This window comes from Lissotriton helveticus, chromosome 4_2, assembly GCF_964261635.1.
Source record: "Lissotriton helveticus chromosome 4_2, aLisHel1.1, whole genome shotgun sequence".
In the NCBI taxonomy this organism is placed as follows: domain Eukaryota; kingdom Metazoa; phylum Chordata; class Amphibia; order Caudata; family Salamandridae; genus Lissotriton; species Lissotriton helveticus.
The window spans coordinates 1290844-1313381 of record NC_136064.1 but is presented as its reverse complement, the minus strand read 5'-3'; positions in this window follow the sequence as shown (position 1 = coordinate 1313381).

Below are 22538 nucleotides of genomic sequence, written 5' to 3'. Positions count from 1 at the left end.
CAGCAGGATTCTTACGAGGGTCAGGTAAGGTCTGCTTAAGAGCCAAGACCTCTGCTCTCTTCCAAGGGACATGTACCGTACTCGCTGAAAATGAGCCGGAGCGGCCTGAATACCCAAATTTACATTAGCCTGAACTGCTTCTTTCCATACAGGAGGAACTTCTCTCATAGGAAACTGTTTCACTTTCCTCCTAACAGAAGAATCAGGTTCATACAATGTCTGAGGCGGAAGGCTAGATCTAAAAGCCAGTATCGTCTCTACGGCATCTGTAATATCAGATTCCACTATCATCCCTTTAGCAAAATCCGACTGAACATCGAGCACATCCTACGGAATCAGACCCAACTCATTATCTTCCCATTCCTGACGCAGAAAAGTACACATTACATCAAAAACATACCTTTGCTTAGGCGGTTCCCACTGAAAGAAAACATCCATAACTGCTGGAAAATCATACCTCGGAGCATTTAAAATCCACCTACGAGCCAAAAAATCCAACACTGTCCGTTCTTCAGAACTAGGAAGCTGACTACGACTCTGCTTACGCTCCGAAACAGGGGTCATATTCAGTGACCCAAACAATGGTGACAACAGATTAACAACAGTCTCGGTCATTCGTTTTCGAACAGAAGGGGAAGAAGTAGACATAAGAACAGGAGAATAAGTATTCTAAGGCAAGGAAGGTGTAGGGACAAGAACAGTAGAAATCGAAGATGCAGAAGGAGAAGGCAAAGGAGTTTGAGGCAAAGCTGATAGCAAGGCTGGCGACCTTAGAATGGGTTGCGCAGGAGAAGGCAAAACCATCTGTGGAGCACCGGGTGGCTGAACAACAGCAGGAGGTTGAACAACAAAGGGTGGAACAACCGGGGGTAATAGAGGCGCAGTAGCACCCTGCACATAGGGAGGAGGCAATCTCAGTAAATGAGAGATCAAAGGATCTTTTTCAGGGTCTTCCATCACTTTCGGAGGAGAAGACGGCAAGGCCGGAAAACATTTATTTATGGCCATACAACGCTGTCTATCTAAAACTTCACTGGCACGCTCTTCTCCATCTTCCTTAAACTGTCTAGCAGCTTGTAGTACTGACATATTCTTATCTTTCCTATCTCTCTTTGCTTGTTTAATTTCTCTCTGTTTGGCTTCCTTACGCCAAAGGCGGAAAGAGTCAAACATTGCCGGCCGGGCTTTCTTTTTAAATAGCTTAACTTCTAGATTGTCTAAAATCTCTGTTTCAAAACTACCATGTGGGGGCCATTTCAAAACACCATCCTTTTTAGTGTAGTGGACCCATACTTCATTATAAGTAATAGGGTCCACTCCGTGTTTTGAATAGAGGTCATAAGTCGGAGTTCCAAGCGGAGGTATCGGACATGAATCCTCCAATCGGGAATCCCTGTTACTACCACAAACAAACCAATTACCAAATTTACCAAGACCAGGCATCTTGCTCACTAGTCTGGTTTCAAACTTCAAAGGGAATCAAAAAATGATACACTCGTAAATATACAAGCCCTTCGGCTTTGGGTACTGCAGCAACCAAATCAAAACCAAGGAACCAGACAAAGTCGTGGGAGCGACCCACTTATACTTAACCAAATATCTGTCACGCCACCAGAAGACCGTCTATCGTCTCGCTTCACAAACATCAATCGGAGGGTCCAAGACAAGGCGACAGTCAGGGCAGCAGTCCTTCGTAGGCGTTGGAAAGTGGGAAGCCTCGCAGAATAGACCTTTGGTCCACATCGACATGCAGGGGTCGATGAAGTGGGGGCCCTCCTCCAGAGTTTCCTCACGTGGCTCCTCGCAATCTTCGGGCTTGGACCGGTACCACTGAAGTCGCCCCACATTGGGCGCCAACTGAAGAACTGGGTTTTCAAGTACCCAGTGGCGCCAGGGACACGCCCAAAGTCCTCTGGGTTCCCTTGCCTTGGTATACAGAGACACGGAATACTTCTAGGTGGCGTCAGAGATCAAATTTATTAGCTGCAGCTAGTAGCAGAAATCCCAGTAATACCACACGGTGTACAACTCAAGAAACTGCTCAATTTTACTAAGGCGAGACATCCCTATTTATTCACAAAAAGGTACATTTAAAATGCACGCCCCTGCACCAAAATTCAACCAATAGAAAATACATGACATCACACAGCATCATACAGTAAAGCTCATTTTACAGTGTCCCAACCCACAAGTTATTATTTAAGCATATCTAAATATTAATCTGTAAGGCCCGGACAAACCCTTAATTGAAAGCGTAACCCATGAAATGAAGAAACAGTAAAGAAAAGTAGTTTCAGATAATGTGCAAGATAACAGAAAGGTAAAGAAACTTAAAAGTTAACAAATGTCTTGAATGGTGATTGGGAAAGTGGATAACGATCTTGCAGGGAAATTGTCTTGGCAGGGTCAATTCCAGGTGAAAGGCCAGCTTCTGAAATTAACTCCAGTGCACGAACAAAACCTCAGTTAATGTATATATGATCCACAAAAGGTCAGACTGCTTTGCTCACAGACTAACTTCTGAGGCCTAGTAAAAGGCAACACCAGATGGCAGTCACGACACATGGCAAAAACCCATGTTTGGAAAAGAAAGTCGTAAGGAAAGAAACAATTTAGATATTGTTTAGGATAAGATATGTGCAAGGAAACTAAAGGTTAACGAGGTCCTGAACAGTGATTGAAAAACTCAGACAATGATCAGCTAGTGAAACTGGTTTTGCAAAAGGTCAGTTTCAAGTGAAAAGGGTTACTCGCTCTGCAGTTCATTCAGAGTCAGAAAAACCCAAGTAAATATATGCACAAACTCAGAAGGGCAGACCACTTGGTCGTTGGGCCTACTTCACAGGCCTACGTGAGGGCTAGACTCATTACAGAACCACAGGCTCCCAAGACAAACTAATAAGTACTGTAAGTATCTTGCAATGTTCCAGCAGGCAATGGGGTTTACCAAGTTAGGGCAAAAGACCCAATGGCATACAGTGGTTGGGCAATTCATAGCTTGGGCCCACAAGAAATCGGCACATGTTTGCTTAGCAGCTCCAGCATGTTTTGTGAAAAGTAATCCGTAATTAGACCCAAATAGAAGCCACTTCCCAAAAGCAGTCATGAAAGGGTGGTGGCCCACACAGGCAACAAAGAAAAACAGCAGGCGGCCCATAGACTTTATGAAGGTAGTAATCATGCAGGCAGAGAATGCAAAATACCCAACATTTAACACTATTTAAGGCAGTATTCAGCACAGCGGTTTTGGGGTGTTCAAGGTATCTGAGCTGGTGGTACTGATGAAAATAATGGAAGGGGACTAATATATAATGGGATTGGCCGTACCGATGGGGATAGCTGACTGGTCCAGTGGGTTAGAAAGTCTAAAACAAAACAAGAAGGGGTGGGCAGATAGACATGCCTGGCACCTCATGAGGCTGGCCAAGAATCCTTCCTAAAGAATTACATGGCTTTGAGACCACCCACAATGCACGAAGATGGCATATTTCTTAGCAGATTCCACTTATCAATGATCATGCAGAAGTCGCAGTACGGCGGGTCCAGAAAGGACATCTTAAATGTGGGCAGTTGGAGGTCTAACAACTGACCATGTGTGAGAACCGACATGCTTTAAAGAGGCTAACTTTATTAAGAAAGGACACCAATTATCTTGACGGGTACAAGAGACAGCAGAGCCTGCATTGGCCACCCATATGTGGGGAGAGCATATCAGTGGGTGACGGATGGACAATGCCTATCTTCTGCTGCCACCGCATTGGTAGGGATGAGCATGCTGAGCAAGAGATGGCCACAGGAAGTACCGACAGTGACGAGACAGTGGAAGAAGAGGTCCAGGCCAGATATCATCATCTTCCACTTGGGAGAGGCAACGATTTGATGACTATAGGAAGAGGACAACTATTAGCTGATACTGATGATGGTTTCACAGAAGTAGAAAGACTTCTGGGAACAGCAAAGGTTATTGCATGAAATTTCATCCCCTGGTTTAGCTGGAGGTGCCGGGCTGCATGGTGCAATGGAAAGCTCCAGGAGGAATCTGAACGTTACCATTGCCATACACTGCAGGCACATGGGTTCCAACGTCTTCAGACATGTCCTCATCAATTTGAGAGTGCCAGAATTCTGCAAAGAAGATGCGCTTCTCTTGTCTGATGCAGGCATGCAAATATACTTTAATTAACACAGAGGGTGTCCTAGAACTGTCCGGTTGCACTTAGGCCAATGCAAAAGAGCAACATATGGGGCAGCCACAGTGGGGCAACAGCCCCTCGGCAGCACGATGGAAAAGACAATCACATTTTACAGAGTGCTGTCCACTAGGTCACCAATATTGGCCTGAAGAATTATACGTAGCATGCCTAGGGATGCCAGCTGGCAGGGTTATATGCAAAGGTGACTAGGGTAACCTCCTAAGACAACCTCAGTACTTGCAGCCCAATCGTGCTAGAAGCCGGTGACCATGGACCAGCAATTTGTTAGCAAGTTAAGCCAGAAATCTGTGGTGGAGAGATCTCTTAGAAGGCCCAAGAATGGACTCAAAATTGTTAATATGGAATGGTAAATAAGCCAAACGAGTGGAATAATGTGAACTCGTTATGCTTTCATTGTGTGTGTGAACCAATAAATCTGCAGCCATGCTACTGGGTTACTGGGTTATTCCCAATGTTGGCCGATTTCACATGGATATTTCACCTGAGCTCAGGGTGATAGTCAACCGATCCGCAGTATTTGCGTGGATCCCATAATTCCGATGAGGCCGGTACCAGCATTGGGATTAAGTGTCCTCTCGTGATGAGAGCCAAGGGTCCTACTCAGTACCCTGAGGACTGCATGGCATGGGCCTGATGCCTACTCAAACTGTAAGCACAACAAAATGAATCAGCAAGGCCAGGGGAAATAGTACTTTCACTCTACAGCATGGAAGGAATCCTTTCCAGTAAGGATGGAAATAGAAGGTGCGTGATAAATTTAATACAGAAGTTGTTTACATTTCGAAACACATTCTATTTCTGAAAATAAGCCAAAGTGCTTGTTTAGGTATCTAGCATCCATCCATTGGTCTGTATTTGTGTCATTCAAATCCTTTTCCCGCCCACTACTGTGGGCCAATGTTTCTCCACTCAGCCACTGGCTAACTTCACTGCTTTTAGCCCATTTTTTAGGGCTCGGACTCCTTCCCAGTGAAACTGGGAGGAGTTTCGAGAACTAATGTTAAAGGAGAAAAAAGAAGAAGTATCTCCTAGGGCCTTGGAGAGAGAAATTCCAGACATTCCTTAGCGTTTTCTGTCATCTGGTCAGTGATTCGTCTTCCTTGTGTTTTCGTTTTAATAGGCTTGAAGTGATAGGGTAAATGTAGTTTTGTTCCGCCATTTTGGGCATATTTCGTGCGTGCTCGAGCAAAGAAGTACATAAATTATAATTAGGAGCTGTCAGGGTGCCTCCGTTAGTGAATCCAGATGGCCGGGCGCGTTCACAATTCTGCAGCGCTCAGCGCGCAGCTTCCTTGTTTTGTTAGGCACGGTGAGATTAAGTGATTTGTTCGTGACGCAAGGCGACGGCAGGGCAAACGTTTACACGCACAGGGCGGTGAACCACCCGGGCAACACAACGATTTTTTTTTTTTTGCCGGCCCTTTTGTTTTGCCATTTCCCCCGACCGCCGCTGGAGAAAGGTTGTGCTGATCGCCCCCGCCCCCCCTTCTCGTTGTGCTTGTAATTAGTCACGTTTACAATTTTTTGCACTTTCTAGTACTGTACTTTTATTTCGTGCTGTTTTGAGGCCGATGCTTCATTCACTCCGCTTTTCCCGGTTGGTACTTGCCTGTATGCCTGCCTTGCTTCCCAGAGCATATGAAGCATTCAGTTGGTGTGTTTCCGGTGATTATGTGCGCGGTTTGTTTGCTGCCCAGCCGGTGGCCCCACCACGTGCAGTGGTCCGTAGCCCCCAATAATGCCCGACCGCGGAAAGGTGTCTCCTGCACAGACCGAGTAAAGTATGAAAATAAGCACTGCACCTCTCCGTTATGTCCTCCTGCTTTTCACCGAGCCCCGGTCCACCTCTCATCTGTTTGCAGGCTGTGAGGCTTGACGTGCAGGCTAACCAAACTCATGGAGGCTGCCGGAAAACTCCCTAGTCACTGGGCGAGCTGGAATAGTTTCCCGAATGTGGATTAGGTCCCCTTCCTGTTATTTATTTACAAATAGCGCAATCAGATCTTCCTAGAATTTAGCGCCTGACGAATGTTCTGCTGTATTGGTAAAGTCTCACTATGCCTTCTTAATTAAACGAACTTGCAGCGAAAAATATTTATTGGCACGCATTCCTTCCCTGCCGTGTTTTATTTGTTTGTTATTCTTTTGCTCCCGTGTTGCCCTAAAGTAATGCTTTCCCTTTGGCTCTGATGATGCCATTACATGCCCCTGCGTGTCTTCTGGCACTGGAGCCCCCACCCTCTCTGCTCCTCCGATGCTGCAGCCCAGCCGGTAGCCCTGCCGCGTGCAGTGGTCCCTAGCCCCCATTAATGCCCGACCGCGGAAAGGTGTCCCCTGCACAGACCGAGCCCGGTGCGGCAGCCACAGTGTTTTTTGGGACGCTTCAGCGGATCAATCCCAGCTCTGGTAAATGTATATTATAAAAGCGGGGTGCGGGGGAGAGTGCAAACTAGGAAAGAAAACTTGCAGTGGGCTGCCTTTGAGCCGAGCGAGCCTGCCTGCTGTGACAGGGCAATTGCTAATGGGGAACATTTTCAGCATATGGTAATTGCAGCTAAATATACTTATTTCACGAGTGCTGCAAACACTCCTGTGTAATGTTAATCGCTGTCTTGCATTGTCTGAGTTTGGCAACCATTTTGGGCGGCACAGAAATCGAACGAAAAGTCAAGAGAATGTCTCTAACAATCTATCCAACAACCACTCCAGATGGGAGAAGCTTCCAGGAAAGTGAATGCGTGCCGTTTAATTTTTTTTGCATACTTCCTCGTGCCACATCACTGACGGGGGCATGATATGCTGCCAGGAAAGGCGCTGTTGGCATTTGTCAAGCTCTGTTGTTGTTCTCATCTATGCCCCCCTCATGCCAACTGTGCGACTGGCTACCCCAGTGCATTCTGGTAATTGCAGTCTCGGTGAAGGAGAACAGGCAATCATTCCTCCCACTGTTCCCAGTTGGCGATTGTATTTAGGGTATAACATGCCTGCGCTGACTAATGTAGGACTGAATTGCTGAGTCCTTCCTTCTCACGCGTCTTTGGCAGTGACTAATCCTCACGGTGTCTAAAGATCAGGGGGCGAAGCTAGTGCAAAACTGTTTGAAATCAGGTGAAAATATAAAATTACTTTGAGCAGACAGTAACAGCCCTTATCATGATGGAACACGGTATAATGTTCTTCTGTGCACTCACAGCTGGAAGCGAACTCTCCACTCTGGCCAACTGCAATAAACAATCTCTAGAGATTCATTTTGACTATTTCTTCAAAAGGGGAGACCATTACATTTAGGAAGCATTTTAACGCACAAGCAGGGCAGAAACGTTTTAAATCACTGCAATGGTGAAAAAGTTGCTAATGGGGAACATTTTCAGCATATGGTAATTGCAGCTAAATATACTTATTTCACGAGTGCTGCAAACACTCCTATGTAATGTTAATTGCTGTCCTGCATTGTCTGAGTTTGACAACCATTTTGGGCGGCACAGAAATCAAAGGAAAAGTCAAAAGAATGTCTCTAACAATCTATCAAACAACCACTCCAAATGAAAGAAGCTTCCACGAAAGTGAATGCGTGCCGTTTCATTTTTTTTTAAATACATACTTTATTGATTTTACAGAGTGCCGCATAAAGTGTGGGCGTGAACATGATGGATGCATAGGCGGAGCTAGAACTATTGAATACGTAGAAAATTCTACGCTCAAATTAGATTAATTAAAGATTTAGGCATTTAGCTATGCAAGACATCAATATTGTAACGTCTACATGCAATTGAGGATTTATAGGAGGTTAATTGTCATTCAATGACCGTATATAAACATTAAAATTCGAAAGAACATTCCTAAGGAACCCACCCCCTGCCTTTTATTTGGCTCACCTCGTTATCCTTTAGCTTATTCCGAGCTCGGTGGGTGGCCGGTCATGGCTGTTTGTCAGGGAAAGGGGGACTCGTGTTTTATTTGCATTGTGGAAAAGGGGGCTCGGTTGCCTTAAGGGCTTCAAGCATTTGATCCCATTCTATCGAGATCTGTGTTTTCCATAGGCCCCTATATTCTTCTCTCCTAATGGTTGCACTTTCTGCATTGCACCATCAGACTGCCTCCATGTGCCATGAGTGTAATGTTGGGGGGAAGGCTGACTTCCACCTCACAGTGATGGAGCGCTTCGGTATAATTAGGGCCAAATCAGCAAACCGGAGCTGTACTTTTTGTGACTTAGGGAGTCGTAAAGGCCTGCGTTTTGTCATAACAAATAAATTGATGGCAGGAGTTCCCAATATTTTGATAATCTTGAAAATAACTTCATCATTTAGCACCCACAGATGTTCTTCCACATGGTGATAGCTGAACTAGGTTTCCTTTGCGTTCTACAGATCTGTGAGATGGACTGCCCTGAGGCTGCTATGCCAAAATGTCATATGGTCTCATTGGAAGGGCTTGAGATCAGTTTATCTCTTGAAGAATGTTGGCAATGTTGGTAAATGACAATGCCATTTTTTTCCCGATTAAGCTATTGGCAATGTAAATGACAATGCTATTTATTTATGATTTAAAAAAAAAATGTAATGAGCAATGCCAATAGCTCTACCTTTAATAATTCCGAGACCATTGCATTGTAAAGAGTGGCGGTGCAGAGTGGCGGTGCAGAGTGGCGGTGCAGAGTGCAGAGTGGCGGTGCAGAGTGGCGGTGCAGAGTGGCAGCGCAGAGTGCAGAGTGGTGGTGCAGAGTGGTGGTGCAGAGTGGTGGTGCAGAGTGGTGGTGCAGAGTGGCGGTGCAGAGTGGCGGTGCAGAGTGGCGGTGCAGAGTGGCGGTGCAGAGTGGCAGTGCGGTGGTGCAGAGTGGCGGTGCAGAGTGGCGGTGCGGTGGTCCAGAGTGGCGGTGCAGAGTGGCAGTGCGGTGGTGCAGAGTGGCGGTGCAGAGTGGCAGTGCGGTGGTGCAGAGTGGCAGTGCAGAGTGGCAGTGCGGTGGTGCAGAGTGGCGGTGCAGGGTGGCGGTGCAGAGTGGCGGTGCAGAGTGGCGGTGCAGAGTGGCGGTGCAGAGTGGCGGTGCAGAGTGGCGGTGCAGAGTGCAGATGACAGTGCATATCTACAGGCTAGTGAAGCCAATGCATATCTACAGGCTAGCAACGACAGCGCATATCTACAGGATAGCAACGACAGCGCATATCTACAGGCTAGCGACGACAGTGCATATCTACAGGCTAGCGACGACAGTGCATATCTACAGGCTAGCGACGACAGTGCATATCTACAGGCTAGCGATGACAGAGCATATCTACAGGCTAGCGATGACAGAGCATATCTACAGGCTAGCGATGACAGAGCATAACTACAGCCTAGTGAAGCCAATGCATATCTACAGGTTAGCGATGACAGTGCATATCTACAGGCTAGCGATGACGGTGCATATCTACAGGCTAGTGAAGCCAATGCATATCTACAGGATAGCAATGACAGCGCATATCTACAGGCTAGCGATGACAGTGCATATCTACAGGCTAGCGATGACGGTGCATACCTACAGGCTAGTGAAGCCAATGCATATCTACAGGCTAGCGATGATAGTGCATATCTACAGGCTAGCAATGACAGTGCATACACTCACAAGGAGACCACAGCCAGCTGAGGTGCAATCTTCACCCACTCACAAGAACGACATCACAGGCAGCAGCAGTGCAAGCTTCTTACACTCACAAGGAGACCACAGGCAGCAGAGGTGCAAGCTTCTCACACATAAGAAGGACATCACAGGCAAGTGGTGCAATATTGGCACATTCACAAGGAGATCCCTAGCAGTACACACCACATGAACACACTCCATAACACATAGCAACAATACATTGGCATTTACAATGCCATTAGCTCAAACTCAAATAAATCCGAGCCCGATTGCATTTCTAATGCTTGTTTTATGCTGCTAAGGCTCCGCCAGCCATAACGTTTTGCAAAACCTCATAACAAAACAAGCATTGATAAAACCAAAAGAATGTTGCCAATGGCAGATCTTTTGACTTTGCCAGTGCTTCTTTGCATTTGGTGCAGTCTTCCCGATCCAAACGCCACCTGACCCAGACAAGGCTATATTGTTCAAGTCCTCCAGCCCTACTTTGAATTATTGGTGGGGAGGAATTTTCCAGAGGAGGGATTAACTAAAATCAGAGCACGGTTTTCCACATTCCTGTAGTAAATCAGAGCTCTGCGCTATTTTAAGTTGGTAGAGGAACCTCCCTGGGCGGAAACAAGTGTGTGGTCTGCCCTTTTTTTTTACAGTTTAAGTCTAGACCGCAAATCTTATTTTTACGGCAAGATTTACAGCACTTACACCTTCGTGAAATCTGCTTGTTTATGTAGGAGACATGCTAATACTAAACGGTTTTATAAACCCATGAAAGAGAGCTGCCATCCATTCCTGAAACTCTGAAAAGGCCCTTTAAAGCGGCTGCTGTTTGATGCCTTAGACCATTAAAAGCGCAGGCTTAGCCAAAAGAAAACTTATAACCAGCATCCCCCCAATTTAGGGGCTGCGCTTGTCTATAAACTACAATAGGGGGCATTAACTACAATTAGGTGTGATTAACTTTGTAGGTTTTTAAGCAATGTTAGGGAAACCCCCTGACATCACATGGTTAATTACAATACATCAGACTGTTTAAGCAAGGTAGTAATTACACCCTTTAAGATACTGTGGCTTTCATCGCTACATTTAGCACCGTAAAATGAAAGTTTTGTAGCAGATGGCAATAATGTTGGCAGCTTTTCGTTTAAGAAATACTCCCTGGCGCTTGCTTTCCAGCCCCACCAAGTAGGGCCCAGAGCACCTCTAACAGGACAAGACGGACCCGTTTTCCTGCATCCCTTGAGAGGAAAGGCGTCTCGTTTTCAGCTTCACACTCATTGTCGGTGTTGTAAAGTGTTTTTTTCTCTGGCACTTTTCAGTTCATTTACTTTCTTCTCTCCAGTACTTCTGGTGTGCCAGATTGTTAGACCTAGGGGATCCTAGACTACATAGGGTAGCCTGGCACAGTAGTGGATATAGCTAAACTCTCAGGCGTTGGTTAAGTGCTTACAAAACTCACTCACAGTAATCCAATGATTGACCACTAAAATGAAAGACACTACACCAGTCTTAGGAAAATACCAGTACCGTTTATAAAAATAATATTCTCTCTTGTTCTTGTTTTAAATAAAAGCAGTACACGAATAATTTACACAGTTCTTATAGTTCTCAAATCACATCCAATACTTTTCCTAGTCAGTACATAAGATTCAAAGGTACATTACATTTGAGATTAGTTACTGTTACTTCCACAAGTTTACTTCTTCAATCACTGGTTACAGAAGGGAAAATTCACATTACAGTTTCAATGCGCCACTTGGCATGTACATTACCCTCTCCTCTCAGACTTCAGTGCAGCTCAATAGATTTTAACCCCCAGCCGCGCTTCTCTCAATTCAGGCAGCCAGCTAGTTGGCTAGAAAAGATAAGACACGTTAATAGTGTTGCCCTATATACCAACTATAACTACACCTTCCTGAAGGGAACTGTTGCTAGGCATAAGTCTAACTAGTCGGTTAGACGCGACTGGCCCTGTTAGTTACTGACACCCTTTTGCCCAATCTTGCGCTATTATTCTGTCAGGTATAAGAGTTTAACACTTTATTCCCCTTGTTTGCTGTTTTCCCCCTTTTCTGGTCGGACTTGGTAATTTCAATGCCAGTTTACTATGTGAGTCAGAGGCCGAGTTCTTGTGTCTTAATCCCCAGCAGCAACTCAATTATCCAGTTATTCGGTGTATAGAGGCCGCTTCTGGGCTCCTGGCGAGCTGGCACTGCCGCCTCCCGCTTCCCCTATATCCCTGCTTACTTGTGCTGGGCAGCGATCCTTCTGTAGCCACCCCTTTGCTCAGTTCTCCTCACTCCGCGCCGACGATGAAGCCTCAGCAGTGTCGACTTCGGGATGGGGAATCGGGAGAGCTTACTTGCTGACTGAACGCTCCGCTGGCGGAACCATGGCGGCGCTTTCCTACTTCCCGCGTCGCTTCAGATGGGAGCTCCGCCTCGGGCGCACCTCCTGTGACGCGGTCGGGTTCTTCCTCACAGCTCCGGATACCGCCTCTGGGCACACCTCTTCCGACGCGCCGAGTCCTCCCACACAGCTTCAGATACCGCCTCTCCTTTCCACAACAGTCGGGTCAGCTGGACACTCTGCACACGTGTGGGTCAGTCAGGCAGACGGCGCTTCACACAGGTAGGAGACTCTGCCGGCGTCACTGCCTTATTTCACGGGTAGAGAGCCAGTCACCAGGTTAATGAAGCTGACAAACGCCCCTCAGCCGTGCAGCACAGCTCAGTTCCGATGCTCACTTAGGATGCCCACAGCCTTCAGGGCACGTGAGCAGGACGCTTACAAGGGTCGATTTGGGTTGTAGATTATCAGGGTCTCCTTACAACACGACCCGGGCTCTCCAAATTAATTACAAAGTCTCTGGTCACACTTTAGGGCTGGTGTGACAGTGGGGTTCGGTCAGCCTGAAAGGGGGCACTTCCCAACACGCGACAGCCGGCCCACAGGTCGATCTGGTCACCTCTGGTGCGCAATCCTCCTCCGCAAGTCGCCTCTCTCCTCACTGGTCACTCCTGAGACTACTACAAAATGGCTGCTGGTCACTGGCCTTTTATAGGGTGGCCTGAGACCTGCAGAAGTCACTGGATGCGTCTAGAAAGTTCCTCATGTTAGCCTATAGGCCTGTTCTCCAGTAGTGTCCGTTATGGCAGTTGGTGGACACCATTTTAGGTTTCTGGGTGTCCCTAGATTTTCAAGGGGCATAACTAGGCCTCACAGGTTATGAGGGGAAAATGGCGTCATAACCAAGGAACATCTAGCCCCCTGACAGCACTGAAAAATCCTGGTGGACATATATAAAAAAAATAAAAACCGAAACCCTGGGAGGCTAAGGGGGACAAAAATAAATAATATTGGTTAGAGTATCCCCAGATGCAGTCAGGTCTAACACGCGTCCCCCCCAGCTGAAAGTGGGGAGAGCTACCCAATCCCTTGGGAGTTCTCATCACTAAGGCGGAAATATCTGGATAGACCGTCTGCATTGGCATGGTCCGATCCAGGCCGGTGTTCCACCCTAAAGTCCATTCCCTGTAGGGAGATGGACCACCTTAACAACTTGGGATTCTCCCCCTTCATTTGCATCAGCCAACGAAGGGGGCGGCGGTCAGTCTGAACCAGGAAGTGCGAGCCAAACAAGTATGGCCGCAGCTTCTTCAGAGCCCAAACCACCGCAAAGGCTTCTCGCTCAATTGTACTCCACCTCCTTTCCCTGGGGAGTAGTCTTCTAGACAGGAAGACCACGGGTTGATCCAAGCCCTCATCATTTAGCTGCGATAACACTGCCCCAATGCCATGTTCTGACGCATCTGTTTGGACAATGAATTCTCTAGCAAAATCAGGGGCCTTGAGAATTGGAGCGGAACACAATGCTTGCTTCAAGGTCATGAAGGCTCGCTGGCAAGCCTCCGTCCAGACTACCCGTCGGGGTTGTTTCTTGGAAGTAAGTTCAGTGAGGGGGGCCACAATGGTGCCATACCCCTTCACGAAGCGACGGTAGTATCCAGTGAGGCCCAGGAAGGCTCGGACCTCAGTTTGAGTCTTGGGGGGCTCCCAGGCTATGATAGCCTCAATCTTCGCCTGGAGGGGCTGCACCGTCCCTCTGCCCACCAAGTGGCCTAGGTACACCACCGACCCCTGTCCGATCTGGCACTTGCTGGCCTTGATTGTCAAGCCAGCCTGTTGCAGGGCATGCAGAACAGCTTGCAAGTGTTGCAAGTGGTCCTCCCAGCTGCTACTGAAGACAGCAATGTCGTCCAGGTAAGCAGCAGAAAAAGCTTCCATACCAGAAAGGACCCTGTTCACCAGCCGCTGAAAAGTGGCAGGGGCGTTCTTGAGCCCAAAGGGCATCACACGAAATTGGTAGTGTCCCTGAGGTGTCGAGAAGGCTGACCTTTCCTTCGCCCCCTCGGTAAGGGAAATCTGCCAGTACCCTGAAGTTAGGTCAAAGGTACTTAAGTATTGGGCAGCTCCCAGCCGGTCGATAAGCTCATCCGCCCGTGGGATGGGATGTGCATCAGTCTTGGTTACTGAATTTAAGCCTCGGTAGTCCACACAGAATCTCAATTCGGGTGTGGTGCCTGGTGGGGCAGCTTTTGGTACCAAAACCACCGGGCTAGACCAAGGACTACTAGAAGGTTCAATCACTCCTAGCTCCAGCATCTTGGCGACTTCACTTTTGATGCTGGCCTTCACCTTGTCTGACAGCCGGTAGATCTTAGACTTCACAGGTGGGCTGTCTCCTGTGTCCACGTCATGGGTACACAGGTGGGTCCTACCCGGGACAAGGGAGAACAGAGAAGAAAATTGCTCCAGGATCTGGCGGCAATCACTCTGCTGTTCAGGAGTCAGGGATGGCGAGAGAATCACTCCCTCCACCGACCCATCCTTTTCTTGGGACGAGAGAAGATCAGGGAGAGGTTCGCTTTCCTCTTCCTCTGCTCCATCGGTCACCATCATTAAGACAACCTCGGGCCTCTCATGATGTGGCTTGAGGCGATTGGCATGCAGCACCCTGTGGGGCTGCCTCGGGGTCTTAAGATCCACCAGGTAGGTGGATTTACCCTTTTTCTCCAATACCTCAAAGGGGCCTGTCCAACGGTCCTGGAGGGCATTTAGCTCTCCAGGTTCCATCACCCACACTTTTTGTCCAGGCTCCAGTTCCACCGGGTGAGCGTTGTGGTCATACCACTCCTTCATAACTGCTTGGCTGGCCTCCAAGTTGTCTGAAGCTTGCTTCCACAACTTAGCCATTTGGCTCCGGAAGGCCAGCATGTAGCTCACCACGTCCTGGGGAAGCTTCCTGGGAGTTTGTTCCCATCCAGCTTTCACCAGGCTGAGAGGTCCCCGTACACGGTGCCCGTACAAAAGTTCAAAGGGGCTGAAACCCACTCCCTTCTGTGGCACTTCCCTGTAGGAAAACAAGAGACAGGGTAGGAGGACGTCCCATTTCCTCCGCAGGCTCTCAGGTAGACTCCTTATCATACCTTTCAAGGTTTTGTTAAACCTTTCCACAAGACCATTGGTTTGTGGGTGGTAAGGAGTGGTAAACCGATAGGTAACGCCGCACTCCTTCCACATAGCCCGCATGTATGCTGAAAGGAAGTTAGTCCCCCTGTCGGACACAACCTCCTTGGGGAAACCCACTCGGGTGAAGATCCCCATCAGGGCTCTTGCCACTGCAGGTGCAGTGATGGTCCTCAGAGGTATTGCCTCTGGGTACCGGGTGGCATGATCCACCAAAACCAGGATGAACCGGTGACCAGCTGAAGTTGGTGGATCCAATGGCCCTACAATGTCGATGCCCACCCTCTCAAAGGGGGTGCTAACGACAGGTAGTGGTTCCAGGGGAGCTTTTAGCTTCACCCCTGTTTTCCCACTGGCTTGGCAAGACACACACGTCCGACAATATGTATCAGACGCCACTTTCATTCGAGGCCAGTAGAAGTGGGGGACAAGCCGGGCAAAGGTCTTGTCCTGTCCTAGGTGTCCTGCCAATGGTATCTCATGAGCCAGTTCCAAAAGAAAGGCTCTAAAGCATTGAGGGACCACCAAGGCCCTGGATGAACCATGTCCAGGTGCCTTGGGCTCACTGTAGAGGAGTCCATCCTCCCAGTAAATCTGGTAGCTCCCTACAATGTTCCCTGCTGCCTGGGCTTTGGCCTGTTGCCGCAGCCCCTCGAGAGTAGGACACTCCTTCTGAGCTTTGCAGAACTCTTCCCGGGAAGGACCTCCCTCCACATGCCATTCAGTAGGGATGAGTAGGTTCTCCAGGGAAGCAACATTCTCCCCTGTGGACTCCAGATCCACCTCCGCAGGTGGCCCGTCTGTCTCACGAGGTGAAGATGTCGAGGCAGGGTCCTCCGGCCTCCTGTCCTTCTCCTCTCTGGCAGCCGGCTGGGCCATTGTTCCAGGCTCCAGCGTAAGTGAACTCCCCCTTCGGGCAGTCGCGGACCTTGTGCTGACACAAGTCCAGTCAGGGGGTCCCAGCATCTCAGAGTGAGTCTGGTACTCCACCCTCCTCCAAGCATTGTGCTCCATATCATTCCCTAACAGGCAGTCAACAGGCACGGCAGGGCTTACGGCAACTCGAAGTGGACCTGCAACCCCTCCCCACTCAAAGGGAACCTCGGCCACAGGGTAGTGGCCCAATCTGCCGTCAGCCATCACGGCGGGATGGAGTACATCTGGGATGACCTGCTCTGGAGACACCAGCTGACTCCTTACCATAGTCATACTGGCTCCTGTGTCTCTCAGAGCCTCCCCTCTACGGCCGTTGATGGTGACCCACTGCTCATACTTAGTAGTATTAGAGGGCAGTTGGGTCTTTGGAACCATCTCCTTATCTCCCAGGGACACTAAAGTGACACCCGCCCGCTCCCCTCCGTTACCCAAAGGCATCTCCTCCCCGAGCACTACACTAGTTATTCCCGGGGTTTTTCCTCCAGTGGGAGGGGGTGGTCTTTTTGGGCATCTCACATCTCCTTTATAGTGTCCCACACCACCACACTCAAAACAATGAACAACCCTTGGCTGCTGGCTTGGGCCAGGATTAGGGTTGCGAGGGGGGTTACTCTTAGGGATGAATCCTCTGCCCCTTCCTTGTGAAGTATTTTGTGGACCTTTTGAGAACTCCCTCCTATTATCCCCGCCCTCTTTCTTCTGGGGGGCGCCCTGTCCAGACTTCTGGGAATCCCCTCCAGTCCCCCTAGATGACACCCGGGTACTAACCCAGATGTCCGCCTCCTCAGCAAGCTTCCTGGGGCTGGTCAGCTTGCTGTCCACCAGATGCTGTCGTAGCTCGGGAAGACATTTCTCGAGTAGGTGTTCCTTGAGTATGAGGTCATATAAACCTTCATAGTCCCCTACCTCGCTGCCTTTCACCCAACCCTCTAAGGCCTTTCGGGCATAGTCCAAAAAGTCCACCCAGTTCTGCGTGCCCAGTTTGTGGCTTCCCCGGAACTTCTGCCTATACTTCTCAGGGGTTAGCCCAAACTTCCTTATCAGCGCCACCTTCATGGCAGGGTAGTAGGTTTGCTCACTCTGCTCCAGGGCCAATAAGGTATCCCTGCCAGCAGGTGGCATGTATTTGTATAACCCACCCCCCCAGTGGGCTTCCAAGATCCCATGGGCCCTCATTGAGACCTCATAGGCGGCTAGCCATTTTGCAATATCATCATCTGGTACATAGTTTGCCATGACATCTTTGGGTAAATAGGGTCTGGGTTCTCTGGTGTTCACCTTGGTTTCGCTGCCACCATTTGGAGTGATGTTAGGGGCCTGGAATTCGAGCTCTCGTAGCTTGAACTCGTGTTCCAACCTCCTCCCCTCCCTCCTTTCTTCCAACTCCATTTTTGCTATTTCCCACCTTAACAGTCTTTCCTCTCTCCTGTCAGCTAACTCGGTTTCTGACAACCCTCTCGATGACACACTGCTGCCCTCCCTTGAGGTTGCCTTGGGGCTGATTGACATCTCACCCACCCCCGGGGGACATTCCGCAGTCCTATCAATGACAGTACCTCTGTCCGATTCCTCCTCCTCTACCGTTCCCTCCGTGTGCGCTTCCACCCAGGCTCGCAGACTAGTACGGAGCTCTTCTCTTTTGGCCCCTCGCCTAACGAACACTCCCCTTTCCTGACAGAAATCCTTGAGCTGTGCCACAGTGTAGGTCTCCAGCTCTGACATTTCGAATTCCATCTTGACAGTGAAGAGTGTGGACAGCCACCCCGAAGTAAGTTACAAGGATAGGAAACTCTGAGGGTCACCTCCACCCACCACCAGGAGTAAATTTAGAAAAAACAAAATTCAGATTAGGAGGGCCGCAGAGAGAAAACTCCAGGTGTAGTCCCGTGGTAAGCACTGCGTTACTACTAAGTGAGTGTAAGCACAAATCCGCAATCCCACCGCTGAAACACCAATTATGTTAGACCTAGGGGATCCTAGACTACATAGGGTAGCCTGGCACAGTAGTGGATATAGCTAAACTCTCAGGCGTTGGTTAAGTGCTTACAAAACTCACTCACAGTAATCCAATGATTGACCACTAAAATGAAAGACACTACACCAGTCTTAGGAAAATACCAGTACCGTTTATAAAAATAATATTCTCTCTTGTTCTTGTTTTAAATAAAAGCAGTACACGAATAATTTACACAGTTCTTATAGTTCTCAAATCACATCCAATACTTTTCCTAGTCAGTACATAAGATTCAAAGGTACATTACATTTGAAATTAGTTACTGTTACTTCCACAAGTTTACTTCTTCAATCACTGGTTACAGAAGGGAAAATTCACATTACAGTTTCAATGCGCCACTTGGCATGTACATTACCCTCTCCTCTCAGACTTCAGTGCAGCTCAATAGGTTTTAACCCCCAGCCGCGCTTCTCTCAATTCAGGCAGCCAGCTAGTTGGCTAGAAAAGATAAGACACGTTAATAGTGTTGCCCTATATACCAACTATAACTACACCTTCTTGAAGGGAACTGTTGCTAGGCATAAGTCTAACTAGTCGGTTAGACGCGACTGGCCCTGTTAGTTACTGACACCCTTTTGCCCAATCTTGCGCTATTATTCTGTCAGGTATAAGAGTTTAACACTTTATTCCCCTTGTTTGCTGTTTTCCCCCTTTTCTGGTCGGACTTGGTAATTTCAATGCCAGTTTACTATGTGAGTCAGAGGCCGAGTTCTTGTGTCTTAATCCCCAGCAGCAACTCAATTATCCAGTTATTCGGTGTATAGAGGCCGCTTCTGGGCTCCTGGCGAGCTGGCACTGCCGCCTCCCGCTTCCCCTATATCCCTGCTTACTTGTGCTGGGCAGCGATCCTTCTGTAGCCACCCCTTTGCTCAGTTCTCCTCACTCCGCGCCGACGATGAAGCCTCAGCAGTGTCGACTTCAGGATGGGGAATCGGGAGAGCTTACTTGCTGACTGAACGCTCCGCTGGCGGAACCATGACGGCGCTTTCCTACTTCCCGCGTCGCTTCAGATGGGAGCTCCGCCTCGGGCGCACCTCCTGTGACGCGGTCGGGTTCTTCCTCACAGCTCAGGATACCGCCTCTGGGCACACCTCTTCCGACGCGCCGAGTCCTCCCACACAGCTTCAGATACCGCCTCTCCTTTCCACAACAGTCGGGTCAGCTGGACACTCTGCACACGTGTGGGTCAGTCAGGCAGACGGCGCTTCACGCAGGTAGGAGACTCTGCCGGCGTCACTGCCTTATTTCACGGGTAGAGAGCCAGTCACCAGGTTAATGAAGCTGACAAACGCCCCTCAGCCGTGCAGCACAGCTCAGTTCCGATGCTCACTTAGGATGCCCACAGCCTTCAGGGCACGTGAGCAGGACGCTTACAAGGGTCGATTTGGGTTGTAGATTATCAGGGTCTCCTTACAACACGACCCGGGCTCTCCAAATTAATTACAAAGTCTCTGGTCACACTTTAGGGCTGGTGTGACAGTGGGGTTCGGTCAGCCTGAAAGGGGGCACTTCCCAACACGCGACAGCCGGCCCACAGGTCGATCTGGTCACCTCTGGTGCGCAATCCTCCTCCGCAAGTCGCCTCTCTCCTCACTGGTCACTCCTGAGACTACTACAAAATGGCTGCTGGTCACTGGCCTTTTATAGGGTGGCCTGAGACCTGCAGAAGTCACTGGATGCGTCTAGAAAGTTCCTCATGTTAGCCTATAGGCCTGTTCTCCAGTAGTGTCCGTTATGGCAGTTGGTGGACACCATTTTAGGTTTCTGGGTGTCCCTAGATTTTCAAGGGGCATAACTAGGCCTCACAGGTTATGAGGGGAAAATGGCGTCATAACCAAGGAACATCTAGCCCCCTGACAGCACTGAAAAATCCTGGTGGACATATATAAAAAAAATAAAAACCGAAACCCTGGGAGGCTAAGGGGGACAAAAATAAATAATATTGGTTAGAGTATCCCCAGATGCAGTCAGGTCTAACACAGATGTTCTGTACAGTCTCTACCCTAGCACTTATTTTTGTTCAATGTATAGATTTATTTATTAGCAATTTTTATATAGCTCGGTCAAGAGCCAGTGGGTACGAGAACAGCTACCTACAAACAGTGAATACTGTGATAAAATACATACAAAGCCACCTATTCTTGCCTGCCTACTGGTCCCCGAGAACATACATCGCTGGGCATTTCCACGGCGGGCTGGAACCCCCGCAGTCCGGTTTTTAGGGCAGGGGGCACTCCCAGGGCCGGACTGGCCATAGTGGGCATCGGGCGTTTCCCCAGGAGGCTGGAAGGGTGGGGTCCGGTTCTGCAGCAGTGAGTGCCGGTTTTGTTACTGGGGGCCGGTTTTGTAGCAGTGCTTCACACTTTCACCCCCCACCCGGGGAAGAAAGGTGAGGGGGAAACTGGTTCGATAAAATTGCCAGGGCTGCTTTGGGTTCCCAGTCAGACCCTGTGCACCCCTGGTGACTCTGTCACTTGCGTTTCGGCACTACTGCCTACATCAGGGAACCATCTATTGCAATTAAGCTATGTGAACGTAAGACAACATTGTGGTTACAATCAGTAGCGGCTCGTGGAGGGAGTGGGGTGGGGGAGGGCCAGGATGGGGGGTAGTAAACCGGCATACAGCAGCACGGAGATTAGTAACTAAATAATTAAATAAAACTAATTACATTGCGTGCGCTGCATCGCCGATGGCGTTGCAGCGCGCGCAATGTAATACGTTTTATTTATTTATTTAGTTACTTATCTTCTTGCAGCCTTATGCCGTAGTTTACTACCCCCCACCCTGCCCCTTCCCCGCCCTGACCCACCGCCTGCACCACTCCCTCCACGTGCAGCAGGCAGGGAGAAACATCAAGAGGTAGAGAAAGAGAGGGAGGGGGGAGATAAAACAAAATCATTCAAAGAGGGAGAAGGGAGAGTGGAGTAAAGGAGGGAGAAAAAATGGATGGAAAGCGAGAGATCGCGTGAGGTGATGAGGTGAGTGAGACTGATTGGAGAATTTGTTTGCCAGCGCTGGTTTGGTACCCCAATCCAGTTCTGGGCAGATATGTTTTCGCTGATTAGAGCAAGCCCTTTACATGGTTGTACATTTTTTCAGGTCCATGTGTGATGTGCTACTCCAGTCCATGTTTTGTTTTTGAATTCTGGGACTCGTAGTCATGTTTCATAATGGAATAAACACGACTACAAGTCCCAGAAGAATTGGGGGTGTGGGGAACGTGGCACAAAAGTGGATATACATTGGATACATATCTATTTTATACTCTATCTATATAACTGATCGCGTAGTCCTGATGAAGGTACCAATAGGTTTGACAGCACTGAAACATTGACTCATTTTTATGAGATGAGATAAAATGTAGGAATCCATATCACTCTGTCTTTGATCATGTAGAAGACTAATATCAAAAACTTGTCTCTTGCACACCCTCATGCATTTTTATACCTAAGGTACAAAGTGGCTACAGCTCGACCTAGAAATTTATCCATAAAGTAGATGTAGCTGGAACGGGGATATGATGGAGCCATTGGTCATCCGCTTCGTTCCAGTTCCTGTAAAACTACAGATGTGCCTTTGAATTCAGTGCTATTCAGATGAGGTCTTATCCCAGTGATATATATAGAGCCTTATGATGAAGCATGGCACACAATGTAGATGGCGTCTTTTAGCACCGATGGTAAGATGCCACTTGGACTGTGCTGCAACATCTCGCACCTCTCTGGTTGATAAGACCTGCATTGTATCTTGTGAACTGCATATTCCTCTTTAGTGTTGAAATTACTTTCTGGTCTTGCCATGTTTTTCACCTGCACATGCATGCAGCGTAGCAGTCTCCGAGTCTCTGGTCCAGCAGAAGGCAGCCTTTCAAAATTGGCAACACTGGAGTATTGCTGTTGGGTATTGTGGCTGAGCTTATTCTTCTGGTGCCCTTAATTGCACTGAGGGGGCGGGCAGCAATGTGGTATCTGCTTTCTCTGAACTGCATTTCCCAGATAGTCATATGGCATTCCTCCTTCACTATAAAGTTTAGCCCTTGCCTTCATTCTTTACCACTTTTACCTTGGGCTGAGTCTCTCACTCTGGTTTCTCTTCCTGGGTTGTTGGATGTTCACCCAAGCTACCCATGTCCTGTTTCTGTTTGACGCTAGGGACTTTTTTACTACTCTGGCTAGCTTTTTCCCTGAGTTGTTGCTTTGTTTCTGACACAGTTTGAACTCTGATTTGA